The 20,277-nt window shown below is 40.7% G+C and overlaps 1 long non-coding RNA gene across 2 annotated transcripts in view; it reads left to right on the top strand.

Annotated features, from left to right (window-relative positions):
* The first annotated feature begins 323 nt into the window (after positions 1-323).
* LOC135293167 (uncharacterized) overlaps positions 324-20,277 on the top strand; it is a 40,012-nt gene continuing 20,058 nt past the window's right edge. For both annotated transcript variants that reach the window (XR_010355293.1, XR_010355290.1), the window contains exon 1: positions 324-464. This is a non-coding gene — a long non-coding RNA (uncharacterized LOC135293167). The remainder of the gene's footprint in view (positions 465-20,277) is intronic.

The raw sequence follows: 20,277 nt of genomic DNA, 5'->3' as shown, positions 1-20,277 counted from the left end.
AACTCCCTTACTATTGATGTTTTCTAATAAGAAATCCAAACTGTGACAAGGGAAATGAGTGAAGAAAGACCTTTCGAAAGAGGAGCAAAATGGGAGCTGATCCAAGCGTCTGTAATTAGCTAATGGCTGTGAATATTTATGAAATCTCCCAGTGGTGGCAGTGAAGTGCTGATCCTAGAGAAGTGGACGCCCTCTTCCTTGATGTCTTTAATCCTTGCAGTCCCAGCTGCCATGGCTCGAGTTTTGGAAAACCCCACCCTCTTTCTGGCCTCTGATCAAAATCAATATTTCAGAGGGAAATGCAGAAGAGCAAAGGAGTTAAACAAAAGTTCAGATAAGCATAACAAGTACTGGAAAGATGAGATCCTCCAAGCAGAGTGCTCTAGAAAGCACTCCTGTTAATCTGGGCAAGGCTCTCATCAATTGCTCTGTGCAGGAAGAGCTATTATTGGACTCATAAGGAGGTAAGAGATTTATTTCCTCAGCTGCATGGAGTCATGCTATGAGATATCATTAAGTAAGAATAATTAGGATTTGAACTTTTAACATGCAAGATTTGTAGGTTCTCCTGTGTTTCCAGTCCTTTCCAGATATACCTTTCCTAAGTGGTAGTCAGGATTTCTGTACCATTTAACTATATAATCCTTACAAGTAATTTTTTTTTATGTCTAAGTGGCTGTGTTGATCTCCATTTGAGCATCTGTAGATTAACTTGGTAATCAATACTTTGGTGTGATAACAAAATAAAATATTGAAATGCATTTTAATTTGAGCAGTTCAGTGGTGATCCAGCAATGTGGATTGCATTTTCCTGGCAATACCTTGATGCAGTTAAGACATATCCCAGAAAAAAAAATGATGGTAAAATGCAGAATGGTCACATCAGGTTAATTGGTTTCACGGTTGCAATGGCAATATGAGGAGGTTGCACTAACACACAGAGCTGAATTTTCAGGGTGTGGGAAGCAAGTGTGCAAAGGGTCTGATGATTAACTTTCTGGCACCAGTTGCTTTTCTGTCACACTGCAATCATTACTTCAGGCAAAAACAAATCATTTTGTTGCTTCATTGGCAGAAAAAAGCCCAGTCCAGCTCCATCTTCTGCCAAGCCTGAGGCTTCTCTTTCCTTCTGTGCATATGGAGGGTCTGTGGCAGCACTGTGGAAGAGACCAGAATGAAGGTGCCAGGAGAGCAGAGATCCCAGTGCCCAGTGAGGTTTTTATGATGGGCTGGAGCCCAGGGACAGTCCATTCCACAGTAACATTTGAGATCTATCGAGGTGTTTCGTTTTGCAGAGCAACAAATAGGTGTTTTTCATTTCTCAGAACTCAAGTTTTGATTTCTTGTAAAGTTGAGTGTTATTCATGTCTGGACCACAGCAGATCATTGCTAATTTTGATGCAGAGTTTGACTTTCCCTCCGGAGGGAAGGGTTTAATGCTTTTCTTCAAAGGCAGTGCAGATGGTTTATTGAGTGTCAGAGATCCAAGGAAGCTTAAATGGATAAATTTAAAAATGCAGTCCAGGACTCAAAGAGACTGGCTGATTTTTAGTAGGTAAAGCCAATTTAGAACATAGCTACTGCCACAGTGACCATGGGATCAAACTGGATTGGGATCCTACAACTTCTGCATATTCCTACTCGCCTTCTTACTGAATAGTGGCTGGGCTGACACTCATTTAGGCTTCCATTGATGCTGCTATACAACAGAAAAATAGTCATGTGCTTCATTTTAAGGTTCCTGAATCAAGAAGATATAGTCATTAATGGAAATTACTTATAAAAAAGCTGCTAATGATGAGCCAGGAGAGAACAGAACTTCTTTCCTGAAGAGCAACATTGAACAGGTCATGTCAGAAAGGAGATATAACATCACTGCTGTGAGATAACTGCTTTTAAATGTGGTTGCTTTTCTGCCAATCATAGAGTTATAAGAAAGTTTGGGTTGGAAGGGACCCTAAAGATCACCCTGTTCCAACTCCCATGGGCATGGACAACTTCCATTGGAGCAGGTAGAAGAGAGGATAGAGAAAAGAACCCCTGTGGGAAGGCAGGTGTGGTACAGTGTGACAGGCAAGGTGGTGCTGAGCAGTCCTGGAAGCACAGGAAGTCACAGAAATGAAAAGATCCAAAGGGAAAAAGGGTGGGACAAATACTCACTTTAAGCAGATGAAGGTGTTGCAGCAGGTTTCCCTTCACCTGAGTAATTCCATGCCAAGGGACTTCCCCAGCCGTGCATCCTTGAGTGTGCTACATAAACATAACTACACATTCTTCCCAAAAACTTTCCCAATAATTGCAATGGTCCAGAATAATAAATTTCAGCTATTTTAAAACTAATATTAATCTGCATCACATCTGCATCTCTTAAACACACACCATTCCAAATTCTTGCTGGTTTGTCAGTCATGTGCCCAGAAACACTTTCAATGCACTAAGAAGAATCATAAAAACTCCAAATCAGGTGTTTAGATCTCCACAACCAAGCTAGCTTGAAGGAAATTCAACCTCCCAGGCAGAGAGCCAGGTTTTGCTATTGCGAAAAATGGTTCTCCTGCATGTGCTGAGGGATTAAATGTTCCTCATGTTCTAGGCAAGGGCACTGTAGGTTTTCCAATGGTGATAAAATGCAGATTTCACCCATGAGTCTTTGTGTTGACAAGGAGGATAGCAATCCACCTCTATATGTGTGTGTGTGTGTTTAAAAATTTAAAAAATTTAAAAAAGGAGTGTAAAAGGGTATTACTTCTTCAGATTTTTTTTTTTTGAGACAAATATACTGAATTGTAATAAAATAAATAAAAATATACCTAATCTTTAAGTAACTTATACTGTAGTGTTTAGTATGAATATGGACATGTAGCTTGTGGCTCATCAAAGTATAGGGACCATATTGGCATAAATTTTGCAAGATCAGAGACAGAGTCACAACAAAAACAAAATAAAGAAAGTCCAATAACAGGAAAGGCAGAGCATCTGTATTAGTTATGACTGATTTTCCATTGCCCTACATCCTTGGTAGCAATTAGGTGTGGCTATAAAATGCTGTTAAAAGACTAAATGCAATAGCTGGTCTGCACTGACTTGGCTGAACGTTTGAGCTGCTCATGCTGGATTAAACTCTGCAGTCACAGAGGGATAAATTTGCAATTTGCAACTGAGAGCATTCAGATTTTAGTGAATCAACACAAGCAAATTGACTTTTATTACCCATATTCCAGATGTATCATAGCCCTGGCACACATGATGTCCAGGAGTGCCCTTGTTCACAGTCTGCACCTGAACTGTCTTTCACAGGACAGGCTGGCTTGGCAGCAGGGCGTTCACCACTGCTGACAAGTGCTGTTTGAAAACCTGGGCACAATAGTCTGAAAGGTGATGCACAAACCAAATTAATTCCCGTCAGCAGAACTGGGTCTCTGCCCTCACCTGTGGTTTTATCAAAAACTAACCAGGGGGTTTAAAACTTATTTTGAACTCATTTTCTTGGAGCACTCTGCCCATCTGCTTGCAAGAGGAGTGAAGCTCCACATGGCAAACCCCAGCTGCATGTGGATGTTGAGCCTCTGTTTCCCTTTTTAAGGTGGTGTCCACTTGCTTCAGATGGAGATTTAGAAAACTTTCAGCGAGAGGGACCCTGCCATGGTGCTGGCTGGAGGGAAATCCAAAGCAGAAGTGTTTCTCATGGATAGATTCTTCACTTTACACAAAATGTGTTGTGACACATTATCTCCTCACCATGTAGCAAAGTGTACTTTGCAGCAATTGAAGAGATTCAGTTAAATCCAGCCTGTACTTGTGTTCGGGTTCGTTATTTATAGCGAGTGTGGGAGTGTGTTGGCCCCTTCTGACAGCATATCATGGCCATCTTAAATCCTGAAAGCACTTTTTTTCGTTGTTGTTGCCACAGTAAATGCTTAAGAAGTTTAATCTTGAATTTGTGAGTGATTTGGAGACCAGTCTGTTCATGACACATTAACAAAATTAGACCAGGAAATGTTTTGCTGAACGAACTCTCGTGCTTTTATAAGGAGTGAGGTTGTTGGGAGTGTGCTCCCTGCTGTGTGTGCTGCCAAGGCATGGCCTCCATGGCCCACAGTCATGTCTGTGGATGTGTTTACCCATGGTATTTAAAAAAAATTAAAATTTACTGAACCAGCCTAAGAGATTTAGAAAATCAAATCTCAAGGTGTTAGAGAGGGCACTTGGCATGGTACAAATTGGAGTTTCAACAGTGAGCATAGCCAGAAGAAAAAGGGTTAATTTTGCTTCAAGAAGAAGACATGGAAATAATTTTTTTTCTTGCTAATTAGATATGAAACTGAGTAACGGTATGCAAGTGTAATTTTCTTATCTTATTAGCCATGTTCATTTCTGAAGTGAATAACTACCAGCACTGGTACAGTATATGGGCAGAATAATAGTCAAACTGATTTTTACTTTAATCTCTGAATACAATTAGCATAATTTAAACTCTTATAAGCTACAGCAGATAGAAATCACATTATAGAGACTGTAGGTGGAGAGGTGGGTGGTCACATGCAGAGGGAAAACTGGAAGAGCACTTAAAATACAGCCAAATAATAAGCATTCAGGAGAATGTAAAGCTACATTGAGTTGAAAGGCACATTATTTCAAGAGATGGGGGAAGAAAAGTGGATAATCATGAGCAAGGTTCAAGGACTTCTACTACTGCAGGGTTTGATCCCAAGAAATGCTGTCGTAAGAGATGTAGTTTATAGAACTGTTTTATGGGGCATGAATTCCAAATTCTATTTTCTGTCAGAGGAGAGAACAGCCCAGTGGAGATGGACAGATCACATCTTGCCTGACCAGATGAAAAGAGGAGAAGTCAGGATATGATGGGGGAAGGAAAGAGGCAGGTCAGATGGGGAACCAGAGAGATGGACCATGGGTGTAAAGTGTGTGTTTGAGTGAACTGTGCATGAGAGCAGGGATAGAAGAAGGAAAAAGAAGACAGAAAGGATGGGCTGAATGAGGAGACTGGGTCTGGAAATCCTGAATTGTGGGCTAGGACTGAGTGAACAGTCAGCACCAATGAGTGTGGGAGGAGAGTGACATGAACAAGGAGAGGAGACAGGGACAAGTTGGTGAAGATAAACCCAAGCATGAGGAGAGTGGAAGGAAGGTGCTGCCTGACAGAGCCTGAAGCCTGGGGTGCTCACATCATCCTACTCCTCTGCTGTCAGCAAATATCCACACAGCCTCTGAGAAACCATTGTAGATCACCTGCCACTGCAGCTACGGAAAAGAAAAGATTACAGCTGAAACCTCAGGAAACATTCTGAACTCTTTTTTGTTTTCAAATGCCTGCTTGCCCCCTCCATTTACATCCTGTATTAGTTTCTGTAGAGTTTTCTGAGCAAGCAACAAAATTAAGCCCAGGAATGTGGCCTGTTTAACCAGTAATAATCTGATGTTGGCCATAACTAAATTTCTGTGGCCCCTTTTTAATTGTTGCAAGGAAATCTAAAGGATTTGTTATTTAGTTCAGAGTGATCTGAAATGTTGCCAAGCTGCACAGCATGTATTAATCTTTAGGTAAATTTTATCTATATCCTGACAATTTACCCAGAGCTTGTTTTTTGAAAAGAATTAGAAATGTTGTTCATCATAGCATGACTGAGGGTATTCTGCAGCCAGGCCTTACTGCTGGAGTACAGAACACGACTTTGACATATTTTTCACATCAAATTGATAGATTTCCTATCAGAAAGAGATTTCTGAAGTATAGAACATGGACCTCACTCCTGAGTGGCTGTTCCTTTGTTGCAGTGCTCTCTGCTCTTTGAAACTTCTTCCTACCAAAAAAAAAAAAAGAAAAAAAAAAAAAGGAATCTCCAGACTTTATTCACTGCTACATAATAGAAGGTGTTGTCAGCAAATGGCACTTGCAAAAGCAGCTTTCCAGCTGGGGGGATGTCAGGCTGGAAGTCCAGTGACTTGGATGATGATCCCAGGTTGCTCAGAGAACTTTCACATAGAGGTGAAAATATTCTGCTTTTTTGAATGAGCCCTACTTGCATTTTTACAATGAATTAAGCACAGCTACACTGAGGTATGGACTGTACTCTGTGTGTGTGGACAGAGATTGGCCAGAAAATCTTAGAATCATTAATTAAATATATATCACCTCCAGAAATATGTGCACTGAGCAGTGTTTGTAGATGAGCAGTACATGTAAAGTAAAGATCCATACATGCTGAGCAGCTGTACTTTTGGCAAAGGTGACAGAGGATGATGCTTCCTGAGAAGACTTGCAAGGTCTGATTTTTGTTTACTCAATTAATATTGGCTGTATTTAATGCACCAAGAAAAAGCATTTCAATTGCTCTGAAGCACTCTGTTGCAAAAAATTCATCAAAGTCAGTTCAGTAATTATTTGGTGGGATTTTTTCCCAGTTTTTCTTGAAATTTTTGTATTTCATAGACTTTTAAATGAGATTAACCTTTAATGGGCATGCCTGCAACACAGCTAGAGACATCTGCCTGAGAAAGACTTACAAATACACAAGTGTTTGTATTTCTAAATATGACAATGAAGGCAGCAAGTAAATCATGTTAGTGTATATTTAACACTCTCTAATTCTGTTATTTGATTTAGAAAAAAAAAGTTATGAAAGACTACGAAGTGCTAACGAGGACAGCCCTCACCAAGCCCAAACTCTTAAGAAATAGCAGCAGTCCTGCAGCATTGCATTTGTCTCTCAGTGCCAGGGCTCTATATTTAACAAGCTTTCCCCAGCTCCCACACCCAGATGAATTCATTGGAATGCAGTAGGAAAGCAAGAGCTCATCTGACTCATTAGGAGGCTCATATGCAATTACCATCAATTAAAAATTCCTTCTAGAGCCACCGTGCGAATTTGGGTGTGCTGAAAGAAATGAAATCATCAGGATCTCTGTAAGCAGGACTTACCTTTGCGTGGAGCTCAGGACAAAGGGAGATTTGATTAATGTGCAAAAACAATTAGCTGATGTGCTGATGAACGTGTGGGATCCTCAGAGAACTGTGTCTGGTGGAGTTTTACATCCTCACCCTCTGTGACTTGAAAGCAACAGAGCCAAAGAAAAGCTTCTCTATATTGGGAATGTATTGAAAAAAACCTGAAACTGTTGTAACAACATGTTTTGTTGATATGAAATTATTTTTTCTTTCTTTTCACCAGCCGCTAGTGAGGAAAAAAAGTTCAGAGGTGGAAGCATAATGACAAATGATTTACAGATGGATTCCATTTTCACTATATTCCCATTAAGATGGGTTGTAAACACTTCACTTTCTTAGCCCAAGCTCTTTCTCAGAATCTGTTCTGTTTAGGTTTAACTTGTTAGATTTGGAATAAGATCTTCAAAAGTCTGAGCAGCTCTTGAGCCAACCCAACAGAACTGAGGTGCCTCTGTCATAAACTTTCATTGGAAAATTTTAACATTAACTTTACCTGTGCATCTGATATTTTAACACCATTGAATGTTTATGTCCTGCTGATTAAGACTTTTATTAAAACTTTAGAAAAAATACAACAGAGCAATGAAAAGTATATGTATATATAATTTCACAAGCATTTTAGAAGTCTATACAATAAAACAAGCATGTGCTTATGCTATACTTGTTTGTGTTCACTATACATAAGAAGCAGCAAATTGTACTTTTGTCTGTAAAACAGGGTAATACCTAGATATCTAGGATTGTTGTGTTGCTTCTTTTTGAAAAATAAAAATGGTAAAAAAACCCCAAACTTTAAGTGTGAGTACTTTACAGTAGGAGCTGCCATGTCTGTCACTATTTGTGTTCTGGTGGTGCCAATAGGATTCTTATGTTTAGGTCTTTAAAAGACTATAATGACACAGAATTTCCACAGGTGGAAAGCACCCAGACCTCCACCAAAACCTACAGAAGCTGCACAAATAATAAATAATAAACAGCCCTGGCATGCAGACACTGATCTCAGAATAAAGATCCTTTTACTTCCTGCACAATGTGTCTTAGGATAAATAAGAGAGCCCAAACAAATCCTTTTGGTTTTGTGTGTGTTTCTTTTTCTTTTTTTTTTTTTTTTAATATATGCAAGGTGGTTCAAAAACTTTGGTCTGAGTTTGAATGTTTGGTCTACTTCTTCTTGGAACATTGTGTAGAAATTTTGATGGAGAGAAAAAATAATCCAAATCTATGCATTTTTATGAAGATCATAATGTAATTCCTTTAATGACTTCAGTAGTCGTTATTCTGTGGGGACAAGCAGGACTGGGATCCTCAAAAATCCCTAAAGCTGATATTTGGATGTACCTATGCACTGAGACTTAACAATTAACTAAACATGCTAGAGGTCTCAAGGAAAACATTTAAAGTTTGCATAATATAGAAATAATGTGTATATTCTTATACAAGGAAAGAGCAAGGAAGAGGAACTTTCAGCTGGAGAGCAAATCTGGTCTCATATAAGTCAATTTTACCTGTACATTTAAACATTTTTCAATGTATAGGTTTTTGTCCAGTGAGTTATCTACAAACAAACATATACTGATTTTGCTTTTACATTAAAATCCCTCCGGGTAAGAGGAGCAATCCAACTGAAAACCAGAAGTCAAAAATCTTGTTTCACTTACATAAACTAAACATAGACTGATATTTTTCCTACCATTTCCATTTTTTGTTGTTTCTCAATAAAAAGGGTGCCAAGCTAGGAAATGTGTCAGCAAAGCACAGAGGTGGTTTTAACAGTATGCATGCTGCTTTTTTGGAAAAAAAAAGCTTCCTGGTAATTTTTTTGCTCTGAACTAGTGTAATTTGCAGAAGAAAGTGGAGCTGAGGGGTGGGAGAGAAGTTATTTATCAGGAACATTTGAGAACGGTTACCACGGTGAAAGAAACAGAAGACAAAAGATCCATTAATTTAATCATCTTTGATCATTTCCAGGCTTTGTTTGGATGTGTTTGTATCTTGGAAAAATTAAGAGTGTGCAGATGATGCCAATCAGAAAGGCACTCTCCTCCAAGATCAATTTGATTGAATTCACATGAGGGGAAAAATAAATGTTTGAAGCCAAAATCAGTGTGACACCACTGATGTTCTGGGGGTGCTGAAGTCTCCTCTGTATCCATACACTGAACATGTCTTGGGTCACAAGGCAGCAAATCAAATATTTGCAGCCAGTTTAGAAAAGACCTTTGGAGCATTTTGAGAAAGGGTGATTTCCACCAAGACATCCAGTACCACATGGAAGAACAAAGGGGAAATAATATCATTGCCATCAGTGCTTGCAACAGGGAGAAACTTCTAGAATCCTGGTTATTTCCTAGCAGGCTCTACAGGCTTCTGACTAGCTTTTGGACAAAGCTCTTGGTTTAAATTATGTTAATCTTCTTCACAGGGCAGGGATAAGCAACTTTCTGATTACAAGAACAAAATAAGAAAATACTGGGACAAAGTCTCTGTGGACATAAATCATTGTGATACCCTTGAAAGCCAACACACAACAGACAATTTCTTTTTGCTATCCAGCTTGTGCTAAAAACAGGGAAAGAATGTTAAAATTCTTCTTTTTGTGTTGAGATTAAATCCTGCAAATTTGCCATGGAAACCATTTTTTTTCTTCCCCCTCCTTTTCACAGTTCAGTAACAGCAATTCTTTCAGAGAAGGGAGGTTTGAGCATTGTGGTTTGGGTTGGGGGTTTTTTTGGGAGGTGGGCTGAAGGGAAAAATGGGGAGCTGTGGAGGGGAAGAGGCCAGAACATGTTAACTCTCAAAAAACGAGTTCACATCCCCAAGGTCTGGGTGTTGAGTGCCAGCAAAGGACAGATGCTTCGAACAGTTGGAGCATTGCAGCACGGAGGAGGGACCATCCTCCAGAAGCCAAGAAGCCACCCTGGGAAGCAGGCAGGCCTGGGATGACCCACTTCACTGAGTGCCCACGTGGGGCTGGCAGGAGATGGAGCTCCCCTGGCTCCGAGGGCTGACTCACTGGCCCTGTTTGATCCCACAGCAGCAGGAAGGGAACACCAGGACAGCAGCCCTGAGCGCGGATGAGCCCAGGGTAGTGTGGCAGGGAGGGAGGGCTGCAACCAGGGTCACCCCAGATCTGCCACCCACCCCTGTCAGCCACCAGCCAGGGTGTTCAGCCAGGCTTCTGAGCTCCTCACAGGGTCTATCTAGGCTTTTTCTTTTTTTTTTTTGAGGAAAAACCTGATTTTCACAGCATGCCCACACTGCTGTTTCCCAAGCATGTGTTGCTTGTATCCCCATGTTCAAACTCACCTATCACAATACCTCAGTATCTCAATGGGTAATCCAAAATTAAATTAAATTAAATTAAAATCCAAAGGTTTTAATACAAAATGCAAAGAGAAGGACATGGGGAGGAGGTGAAAGAAAAGGCAGCAAGGGCGCTCCCCCATTTTCATTATCCCATATAGATTTTTTCTTGTAGAATCATAGATTCATTTAGATTGGAGATCATCAAGTCCAACCATTATCCCAGCACTGCAAGTTCACCACCAATTCATGTCCCCAAGCACCATATCTGCACCTCTTTTAAATGCCTTCAGGGATGACAATTTCACCACTTCCCTGGGCAGCTTGTTCTAATGCTTGACAAACCTTCCAGTGACTAAATGTTTCCTAATATCCACTCTAAACACCCCTGGTACCACTTGAGACAGTTTCCTCTTGTACTATCACTTGTTAGTCAGGAGAAGAGGCTCATACCCACTTCACTATGAGCTCCTCTCAGAAGCAAATTGGAGGTCCATTTTTCATGGGATGCAAAACTGGAATCAATTCTAACCTGTTATAATTCAGTGAGGACTTTATCTGGGTGACAGAACTGCCAGAATAAATTGCCAGAACCAGGCTGTCCCTTACCAGCCCTCTAACAGATCATTCAGTTCCATCTGCCTCTGTTCCCCATTTCTTGCTGCTTCCATTTCTTTTATCTGTTTCTTAGAGGTGGACTTTCCATGTCCTTTTCTCCTGATGGAGCATTTCCTTATCCTTCTGTTGGCATAATGTCATGTCTGTTTGTTTATATCAAACATGAGGGTTTAGTTTTTTTTGTTATGAGGTGCCTCATCAACCACATTGAATTTTCGGAATGATGTGTTCCTTCCTTCTTTTACTCACTCATACAGTAGACTTGTTCCTGACAGAAATGAGACATTTCAAGGATGATTACATGCTGTAGCAGCCTACCACAAAATTACATCTTTCTGACCTGCTGTGTCTTAATGTGATACCTTACTGACTGCCACAGTTCTCAGCTGTTCACCCTTTTTCCCTGAGGATGTTCACAAAATAGAAAGTTACAGTGAAATCATTCCCAGACAACCTCAGCAAAACTTCAGAGACAGGATGTTCCAATCAAGGTCTACAAAATTTAGATTTTGAATGTTATAAAGACTGCATTTACTTTGCACCTTATTGGTTTGTAAACCCTCGGTGTCCTGGAGCTCAAATCTCGGGTCTGGATCTTACTGAGGGCAGCTTCTGTACACATTTATACACTCATTTATACCCCAGAGATCACCTCATTTCAAGCATAAAATTTCTGTGTGGGAATGGGCTTCTCCCATCAATGAGGAATATAGGTACTTCTAGAGCACATGCTGGGCACTGCACTGTGCTTGGGCTCAAAATATGAAATGTTTAGAGTTTGCCAGTTTTCTTCCCATATTTACTGTCTCGAGGCAGTTACACTCTTATGGGGAGCTGCATTTACTGTTGTTTTTTTTTTTACTGCTTTATATTCCTTATTCTTGCACAAGTGACTCTAAAATACATAAACCAACACAATATTTTCCTGCAGCAAAGTCCAAAACAATCAAAAGCCTCCACACAACAACCCCCCCTTCCAAAAAATCTGAAGTTTCAAGCAGTTTTCTCACTTTCAAATAAACTACCAGTATTCTTCCGAATAAGCTTTCAAGTTCATCAGACTGTTTGTTCCAGCCCTCCATCTCTCTGATTGCTCCTCGTTTGCTTTGCACTGGTGTTAAATTTTGTATGTCTACTTCTGTGAGTTCTGCACAGCATTGCAATGTCTGCTGATTCGGAAGGTAACAGGGATTTTTTTTTTTCCAGGTCAGTAAGTATAAGCTTAGGATTCAGCATCCAGGCTGGTGATGTTGAAAGACCAGCTTTACAGTTTCTGACCTAAACAGGAAAGTCAGTCTATTATCTGGAAGGAGTAGAAAACAGAGAGTTGAGAGGTCAAGCAGTGGTCAGGCATTCCTTCAGTAAACTTTTGGAAGACTCACTTGAATTTGGAGTTTGGGAGACACAAGATTTCAGATTTGTCAAGGTTTTTGCTATGTTGAATCAAAATTATATTTATTTCCCATAAGCAGAGATGTATTTGAAATTTTTCCTCCTTCTGAAGCTTTAAAAAAATGTTATTGCATGCAGGCAGCTGCTGACTGTCAAGTCTTATAGGATGATGATTAAAATATATTTTCATAACTCAGTTCATAAAGGTGTATGCATATATATGGGCACATATATAGGTATATTTGTATAAACCTAGGTATGTATGACAGGAATGCAGCTTTTCAATTCATGTCTACCAATGATTTAGACGCTGGTTTCGTGACCACAGATGGGGAGTTTGGAATATTTATTACATTCATGCAGTCTTTGAGTTGAAGACCAAGGATTGTGGGATCCCTGCTGTCCTCCACAGGAAAGGAATAGTGTGGGGATGTAAAGCATGGTACCCATACTACAGAACTATTCCAAAGACACATTTTTTGTCAAAAAATCTGTTCTCCAGGTCATTTAGAGCTCCTCCAGCCATATTGCTCATGTGCAACACTAGGAAACCACTGTTAGCTGAACCCAGAAACAAAATGGGAAATTTCCAGTGAGTCCCTGTCACAAGCTGGCAGTTCTGTCTCTCCACAGCACTCAGGGTGACAGCAGAGCATCTCCCAGGTGTTTTGTAGCCCCAGAACCAGAAATATAAAAATGCTCTGTACATGTAGGGATAGGGCAGGGTGATACCACAATCCCCCAGCCACACAAGGAGCTCAGAGCACATCTCTGAAAGCCTAGGCCGCAGCCCTAACTACAGGAGCATCCTTCTTCTGCGTAAATAAGGGATCTTCTTGGAATAAAGCTTCATGAGAAATGTAAATTTGGGAGAAACTGCCTGATTTCTATGCTGCTGAGGCTTTCTGTGCAATAGCACCAGATGCCAAAAAAGAAGCAAGAGGGAAGTGTAAACCCAAACCTGCTTCTCAAGAGCAAAGAAAGAGAGCAAGGCCATTCCTGCCACCAGTCTCATGCTCAGGGGCAGCTCGGATCCCAGGGACAGCAGCAAAGGAAAGGCAGCACCACTGTGTGTGAGACACACATATTTTGTGCCACACACTAAATCCTCACAGAAACTGAGAGACAGCATCCCAAATTAATTTAAACCCCCCCCAAACCAAGCAAGCAAGCAAGCAACCAACCAACCAACCAACTAACCATAAATACCCCAACCAAACACAACAACAACGACAACAAACAACCAAAAACTCCCCACAAAAACAAAAGAACAAACAAGCAAACAAACAAACAAGCAAACAAACAAACAAAGTGTCCCAAAGTACTTTGGTTCATTTGGAAAGTAAAAGTGCTCATGACTCCTTCCTCATTTCCCTTTTGTGGCAAAGAACGTCAGGAAAAAGACAAACTGAAGTAAGGAAGTTGGAGATCTCCAGGCTGATGTATTTTTTTAGGCAGCTCTTGCTGCTGCTCTTGTGAGTGGCCATTTCTGAGCACTCAGCTCCCTAATTTGGCCCTTCTTTTTGTGACAGTCAGTCTGCCAGGCTCAACGTGATGTAATCCATAAGGAGAAGTACTTGGAGGCAGAAATAGGCAGATGGATGAGACCCAGCAGAGTTTGAACAGAGGAAGCCACATAAAAGCCCAGCCCCAGGTGAAGACCACCCTGCAGGTGGCTCAGGGGAGGGAGAGCTGTTGGTTCCACACATTTTGGCAGCCTTGCCTTCCAGGATCAGCAGAGGGAATTGCACAAGTGCTGGGACCAGGCTCAGGAGTGGAGGGGAGAACTGACCCTGTGCTGGGCTCCTGTCTGGGTGACACAGCCAGAGCTGGGCAGGAATTGAAGGAAGCTGGATGTGGAGGGAGAAGGTGAGCCAAGAACATGGAGGGGTGAAGGAAATCAATATAAATATCTCACCAGCTACCCCCTGAACCAGAGGAAGTGTGGCTTGCAAGCGCTGGTGCTGGAGAGGAGTAGTGCAGATGTGAGGGGACCAGAAAAATCTATAATGTTCTGGCAGTGCTACTGAAGAATGGGATTTGCTTCTTGGAAATTTTTATATAGTAAAAAAAAGGATTTGATTTCTGTATAGAGAAAAAAGGACATTTTTTGTACCTTTCTCCATCCTTATTGTGGTTGATAATTGGCTGAATTTTAAAATTAAGAAGTCAAAGAAGACAGACATGCTTATGTTAAAATAATTTCCTTAAAATCTTTTAAGAGCATGTGGAAATTGGGGGCCTTCTTTTTCTGTATTTTAACTGGACATTCTAACAAAATCTATGTGCAAAGTGTTGGTCCATTATATAGCATTTCCCAACTAGGATTAATGGGATTTTAAACCAATACCTTCAGGACTAAGGGATGAGCACTTTTTATCTGTTGTAGTAAATTGCTCATGTTGGCCACTTCCTTGAGCATGATGAAGATTGATACACTGACAAGTAGGCAACGCTAGGGGAAGCAGATATTTCCCACTGCCTGCCACAGGGCTGTCATCCATGCAAAATAAAACACTTAATATAATCATTAATGAATGATTAGTCATTTTTTATTATAGTCGTTCCATAATAATCATTAGTATGAATTAATACTGCCTCAGGGAGCTCATGAGCTCTGAGGAACTTTTCAGTGCTCCTCAGCTAATAGGAACAGACTTTCCTACAACACCTGGAGGTGTTTGGTTACCTGAGCTGCAGCATTTGCCCTTTGTTATGGCAGAGACATGGCACCCAAAATTAATGTTAGGGCTGATACCAAGATATGGAACCTGTTAATTCCCTATGCCTTGTGTAATTTTTTCTTTAATTGTACTCAAAAATCAGATTACTAGCTGAAGACTTATTTTTTTTGTGCCTGATATGTGCCTAGGAAATCCTTCCCATTAATCTCTCCTTCCTGTGTGTGAGCACAGAGCTAACAGAGCACCCTGTCCCCAGCTTCACACCCTGCACGTAGGCAGGTAATGCTTTGCTCAGCCTGCTGCAGTGGTAGAATGTGATTTCCTGCAGTTTCTAAAACACCCCTAAGTCCCCATCAAGCTGTACCTCATGCAATATTTGTTTAGCTCAGGGAATGCAGAATTGCCCTGACTTGCACGAGAGGCTGGGAGCTGCTCCCACATCGCTGAGACGGGGGGGACCTTGTCAAGGTGCAAGCAGCCTTGCACAGGTGACCTGTTTGGATTCCAACCAATTTCAGGTCACATTGGGACTTTTTTTTCTCTTACCTTTTTCTTTTTTTTTTTTGTACTATATAAAGTATAAAAGAAAGAGCAGATCAAAGAACATGAGGCACAGATCTGAAAATGGACATCCATTCACTCTAGGGAAAAAAAGCCTTACATTTCCCTTACATCCCTCTCCTTTACAGCCTACGTGGAACACTTCCCAAACCAGTCATTTATGGGTTTTAAGAGTGTTCACAGTTCAGGATTTTAAACAGTGAAAACCACCTAAGACTGTTGGCAATTTGCCTGTCTTTATGTTAGCTTTTTTTTTCATCTGATGATCTGTGATTCTATGAATTAAAAAGAGAATGTCATTGAGCATGAAGGGGAGGAACAAAACAAAACAAAACCACAAAAACCAAAAACAAACAAAAAAAAACCAAAAAAACCCAAACCCCAAACAAATATAGTGTAAATTTTGAAAGGGAAAAGTATGAAAAAGATCCACATTTATTGTTACAGAATTTGATTGGGTTTTTTTTTCCCAAAAAACAGGATTTTAAATTTCACTTTGTTCGGTTGTTTTGAATTTGAATATAAAATATCTTTTGAGAAAATTATTCCACGATGAAATGTTATGCTGTATAATGTACAATATGAACTACATTATTATAAATTAAAAAGCATTTACTGAGCATCTGACATTTTACTTATTTTTAAATTATTATGTTTATACTTTCTCAATTGTGCAAGATTAAAACATACCGATTAAACACTTATTTTTCAAAGAACTATACAAATATTTTTTATGTCTCACACTCAATGGTCTCCATGATAGAATTTTAGTGATTTATATCAAAAGGAAAACTGACCATTAATGATATGTTGGCATCTCATGTAATCTGTTATCAAAAATTGTTCACACTGGAATAAAACTCCTTAAAATATCATATATATCTTGAAAGAGATAAATTATTTAACTAAATCATAGAACAACATAAATTATCTTTCCATCTTATCACGTTTTTATGTTAAGAGCAAAGTTTTCCAATGTAGGAAACACTTTTTTCATCCTATCAGCCATACTCTACTGCCTTGATGGAGATAGAAATAAAGCTATAATTCTGAAATGTTATTAATCCATTTGCAGTGCTTTAAAAATGGAAAAATAATTATAGATTTTTATTGGGAGGTTAAAATGTATTTTACATTTCACAGATTTCTCAGTCACTATTTCAGTTTGCATGGGTTCAATTTGAGTTTTACAACTAGTAAGGAATCAAGGAATACAGCTGAAGTAATAATTTCTTAAGGTTTCATTCTAAAATATTTAAAATAATGAACATCTCTTTTACCAAGGTCCTGACAAAATATCAAAGTATCAAGGTTTTGAGGTAAAGTTCTAAAAAACACTCTCAAGCTTTCAGGATTTTCTCTTGTTGGCCAGAGGAAAGTGTTACATGCTTGAAAATTATTCTTCAATTGTAGTTCAAACACCTTTTCCTAACAGATTAACAATTAATCCTTTTTCAGAAGTATATTATGATCCATTTCTGCAAGCACTTAAACCAATACCACAGAACTCAGGACTTGAAACGCTTCTGGAAAAGATTTAATGGTTGTGTCTGACCTGCAAGCATAAATTCAAGTTGCCAAATCCAGGATCAAATATTTCTGTGATTGCAAATTGAATTCAGGTTCCATAGAGTTCATTAAAAGTATGTGTTACTTATTTATAAAGCAGTGTTATTTGGTTCAGTTAATGCTATTTAAAAAAATAAAAAAGCAGTTTTAGGAAAAAGGTGGAGGGTATGTCGGTTCCATATTTTCATTTTTCAGGAAACCTATACATAACAAAAAATACTGCAAAGGAGTAGCAAAATCACTTCTTACAAAACCATCCTCATATAGAAATTCTTTCTGAAATTCTATTTAGGCATCTGTTCTCCACAGGGTTTGTTGTATGGTCTTTTTCTGTGGTTTTGATGTTTTAAATACAATTTGTTATGCATCTTTTGAGCAAGGATATTCTTTTATTCCCCGGAACTCCTTCAGATTTTTGGGTTGGGAACTTTGGAATGCAACTGTTGACTTTTTTACCAAAATAAATTCTGCCAGTTCTGAGGCTTTGAGTCTTGTGAACATTTTTCACAGACAGAGAAGGCGTAGGGGCAGATCTGGAGTATCTCCTGACTTGTTCTCGAGCCCTCAGCAGAGCTCTACTGCTTTCAACAGCAGGAGCACCGAAATTCCCCTGCTCTTTCAGTGCTTTCAGCCCAGGTCACAGACCTCCTGCTCAGGGCAGGGCACTCCCTGTTCCCAGCTGCAGGGAGCCAGCCAGGGTGTCCCTGCTCTCTGCAGATTTGGTCTTCAGGACATTTGGATTCACTGCCTGCAAGTTCACTCTGACTTCTGCTTCACCTCAGAATATGTCTAGAGTGACTTTCCTTTCTTTTTTTTTTTCCCTTTTTAATTGGAAAATGGCTAAAAGTTCTCCCTGACCTTTTTATCTTGCTGGCAATGCCCCTGCCTTTCTATTAATAACAGGCTTTGGGGAGTGTTTCGTCTGCACTGGCAGCAGAACTGCTATTTCTTACTCAGTTTGGTATCTGCAATTACAGTACTTTTCTGAAGTGCAAAAGACATCTATAAAAATCAAACCCATCTCCCTGCTTAGCATCAGACACAGCGCAGCAGCTCACTGCTGCTCCCAGCTTACACCAGGTTTTCCATCTTTTCTTCAGAATTCTGCAGTGACCATCAGCAAAGGGGCTCTGTCAGGTGGAAGACCCTCAGTGAAGTGGCAGGAATATTGAACATCATCAGAGAGAGCACTGGGCTTGGCTTGGATGTTTGCTGATATCTTGGTTAAGACATTGAGCTCCTTACAGTGTCCTGTATTTCCAAGACATCTGCATAGAGAGAGATCATCCTTGGAGGCAGTGCTAGTGGGAAGCTGGAGAAGGAATGCTCTTCATTTCCTAGGCCCTAATTCCTTCCTTTTGGATAGACAGTACTGGTGAGGCTGATTTCCTGCACCTGCTTTCCGTGTGGTCTGCAAGGCTCTCAAGAAGTCACTTGATGTCCTGGAGTGTCCCAAAGACAAATAAGTGTTAATGGGGTGGCTTAAAATGCAAGAAGCTGTCGTTGGTGCATCAGGGAGTATCTACAGCTTCAGGGAGGGTCAGTGATGTTCTCACTGTGCTCTCTTGATTCAGGTTTACAAAAACTGGCTGTATTTCTTGCCAGGCCCAGCAGTCAGTGACCTTCTTGCATGCAGAGTTTCAGGCTATCAATAAATTACAAGCCCATTTCACTCTTTCATCCAGTCTCCCTCTCTTCCCAGAGGGTCTTTCTTTCCAGTTCACTCATGGGGGAACCTATCCATTCATTCATGAGCAAAACTTCCACCATGCCATGTCTTTACAGGGTTATTTTCATTGTGAGGTCCCCAGTGTTTTTTTATGGGAGCAGAGATTTTCTGAACAGCCCTCTTAGGGGGAGCCCAATGTGCTTTGTTCTCATCCCACACCCAGGCAGTCCCCTGGTGGGGAGCAAAGGTGCATTAAGAGGTCCCCAAGATCCCTGGTCCTTCCAAGCCCAGCACTTTACTCCGGGGGCTCTGTCCATCCTTGGGCTCCCCACCAGCCTTAGAGCAACCCCCTCCCCCAAACCACGCAGCCAGTGGACCTTTACTCCCAGCCCAGAGCTGGTCCCATCTCCAGCACCACTGCAGCATCCCTATCCTTTCATCCCAGGTGGGAGAGGCTGGTGCCCACTGCCTTCCCACCTGCCTGCTGCTGGCAAACATGGCAAGTCCCAGGAGGGCAGAGTTAGGGATGCAGAGGCTGCAATAAGCAGTGAATTGACTGTGAACCTGCTCTGACTGAGCCTCTGCCTGCTGATAATCTGCTCTGAGAGTTTGTTTTCTTTGGGTTTGTGTTTTCCACCAGCCTCTTGTTTTCTTCCATGAATTCCGCATGGCCTCTTGTGTTTTACCTTTCCTGGCAAAACTGTTTCTCCTCATGACACATAGCTCTCCCCTGGGGCTGGTTATGTAAGGTATTGCTGCTTGGTGTTTGTACAACCCTACATCTTGATCCCCTGTAGAGAGCACATTGTGTATCCTACTGGCAGCAAACAAAAGCAGTTTCCTATATAAAATACACAAGTCTTGCCTCTGTGCTTGCATGTTTAGGCAAACACCCTCTTGCGTTTCGGGACACAAAGGAAGAACACGATCAGTACCTGCTATCCTGGTGATGTGTGGATCCAAATGAAAAAAAAGAAACAAACAAAAAAAAAGCAAACAAAAAGCAAAAAATATTCTCCTTATAAGGAGGAAAGGCTGCTCTCCTCTAGTCTTTGTATATATAACTTTCACACTTCACACTCTCATACTGTTTTAAATGCAAACAGCTCTTCCAGCCAGCAGAGTCACAGTTGTTTCAAGGACAAACACATTTGTTTTGTCTTTAAATGAATGCATTCATCCTGAGTGGCAGTGGAGGGGCTACCTCTTTCTCAGGAGGCTCCTTGAGTTTCAGCTAGTGAGATGGAGTAACACTTCTGTTAAAAGAGAAAGAGCCAGGCAAAAATTCCACCTCCCAACCCCCCAGTTCTAACTGCTCTGAGTGTTTGACACTCTCCCATTGTGGGTAAGGTGTAGGTGTCCTTGCAGGGAAAAAAAAATTATAAATACCTGCTTTCCTCATTATTTCTTCCTCTCTGTGCCTGGGTGATTTGTGCCTTCCCCTCTCCTGCTTCCAGCCTTCCCCTAGACACAAGCTTTATTTCATGAAGCTGCATTGCACTTTGGTTGTACAG

The sequence above is a fragment of the Passer domesticus genome, chromosome 2 (assembly GCF_036417665.1).
Source record: "Passer domesticus isolate bPasDom1 chromosome 2, bPasDom1.hap1, whole genome shotgun sequence".
Taxonomy (NCBI): Eukaryota; Metazoa; Chordata; class Aves; order Passeriformes; family Passeridae; genus Passer; species Passer domesticus.
Note: the sequence above shows the minus strand (reverse complement) of the source record. Positions and strands in the feature narration are given on the sequence as shown.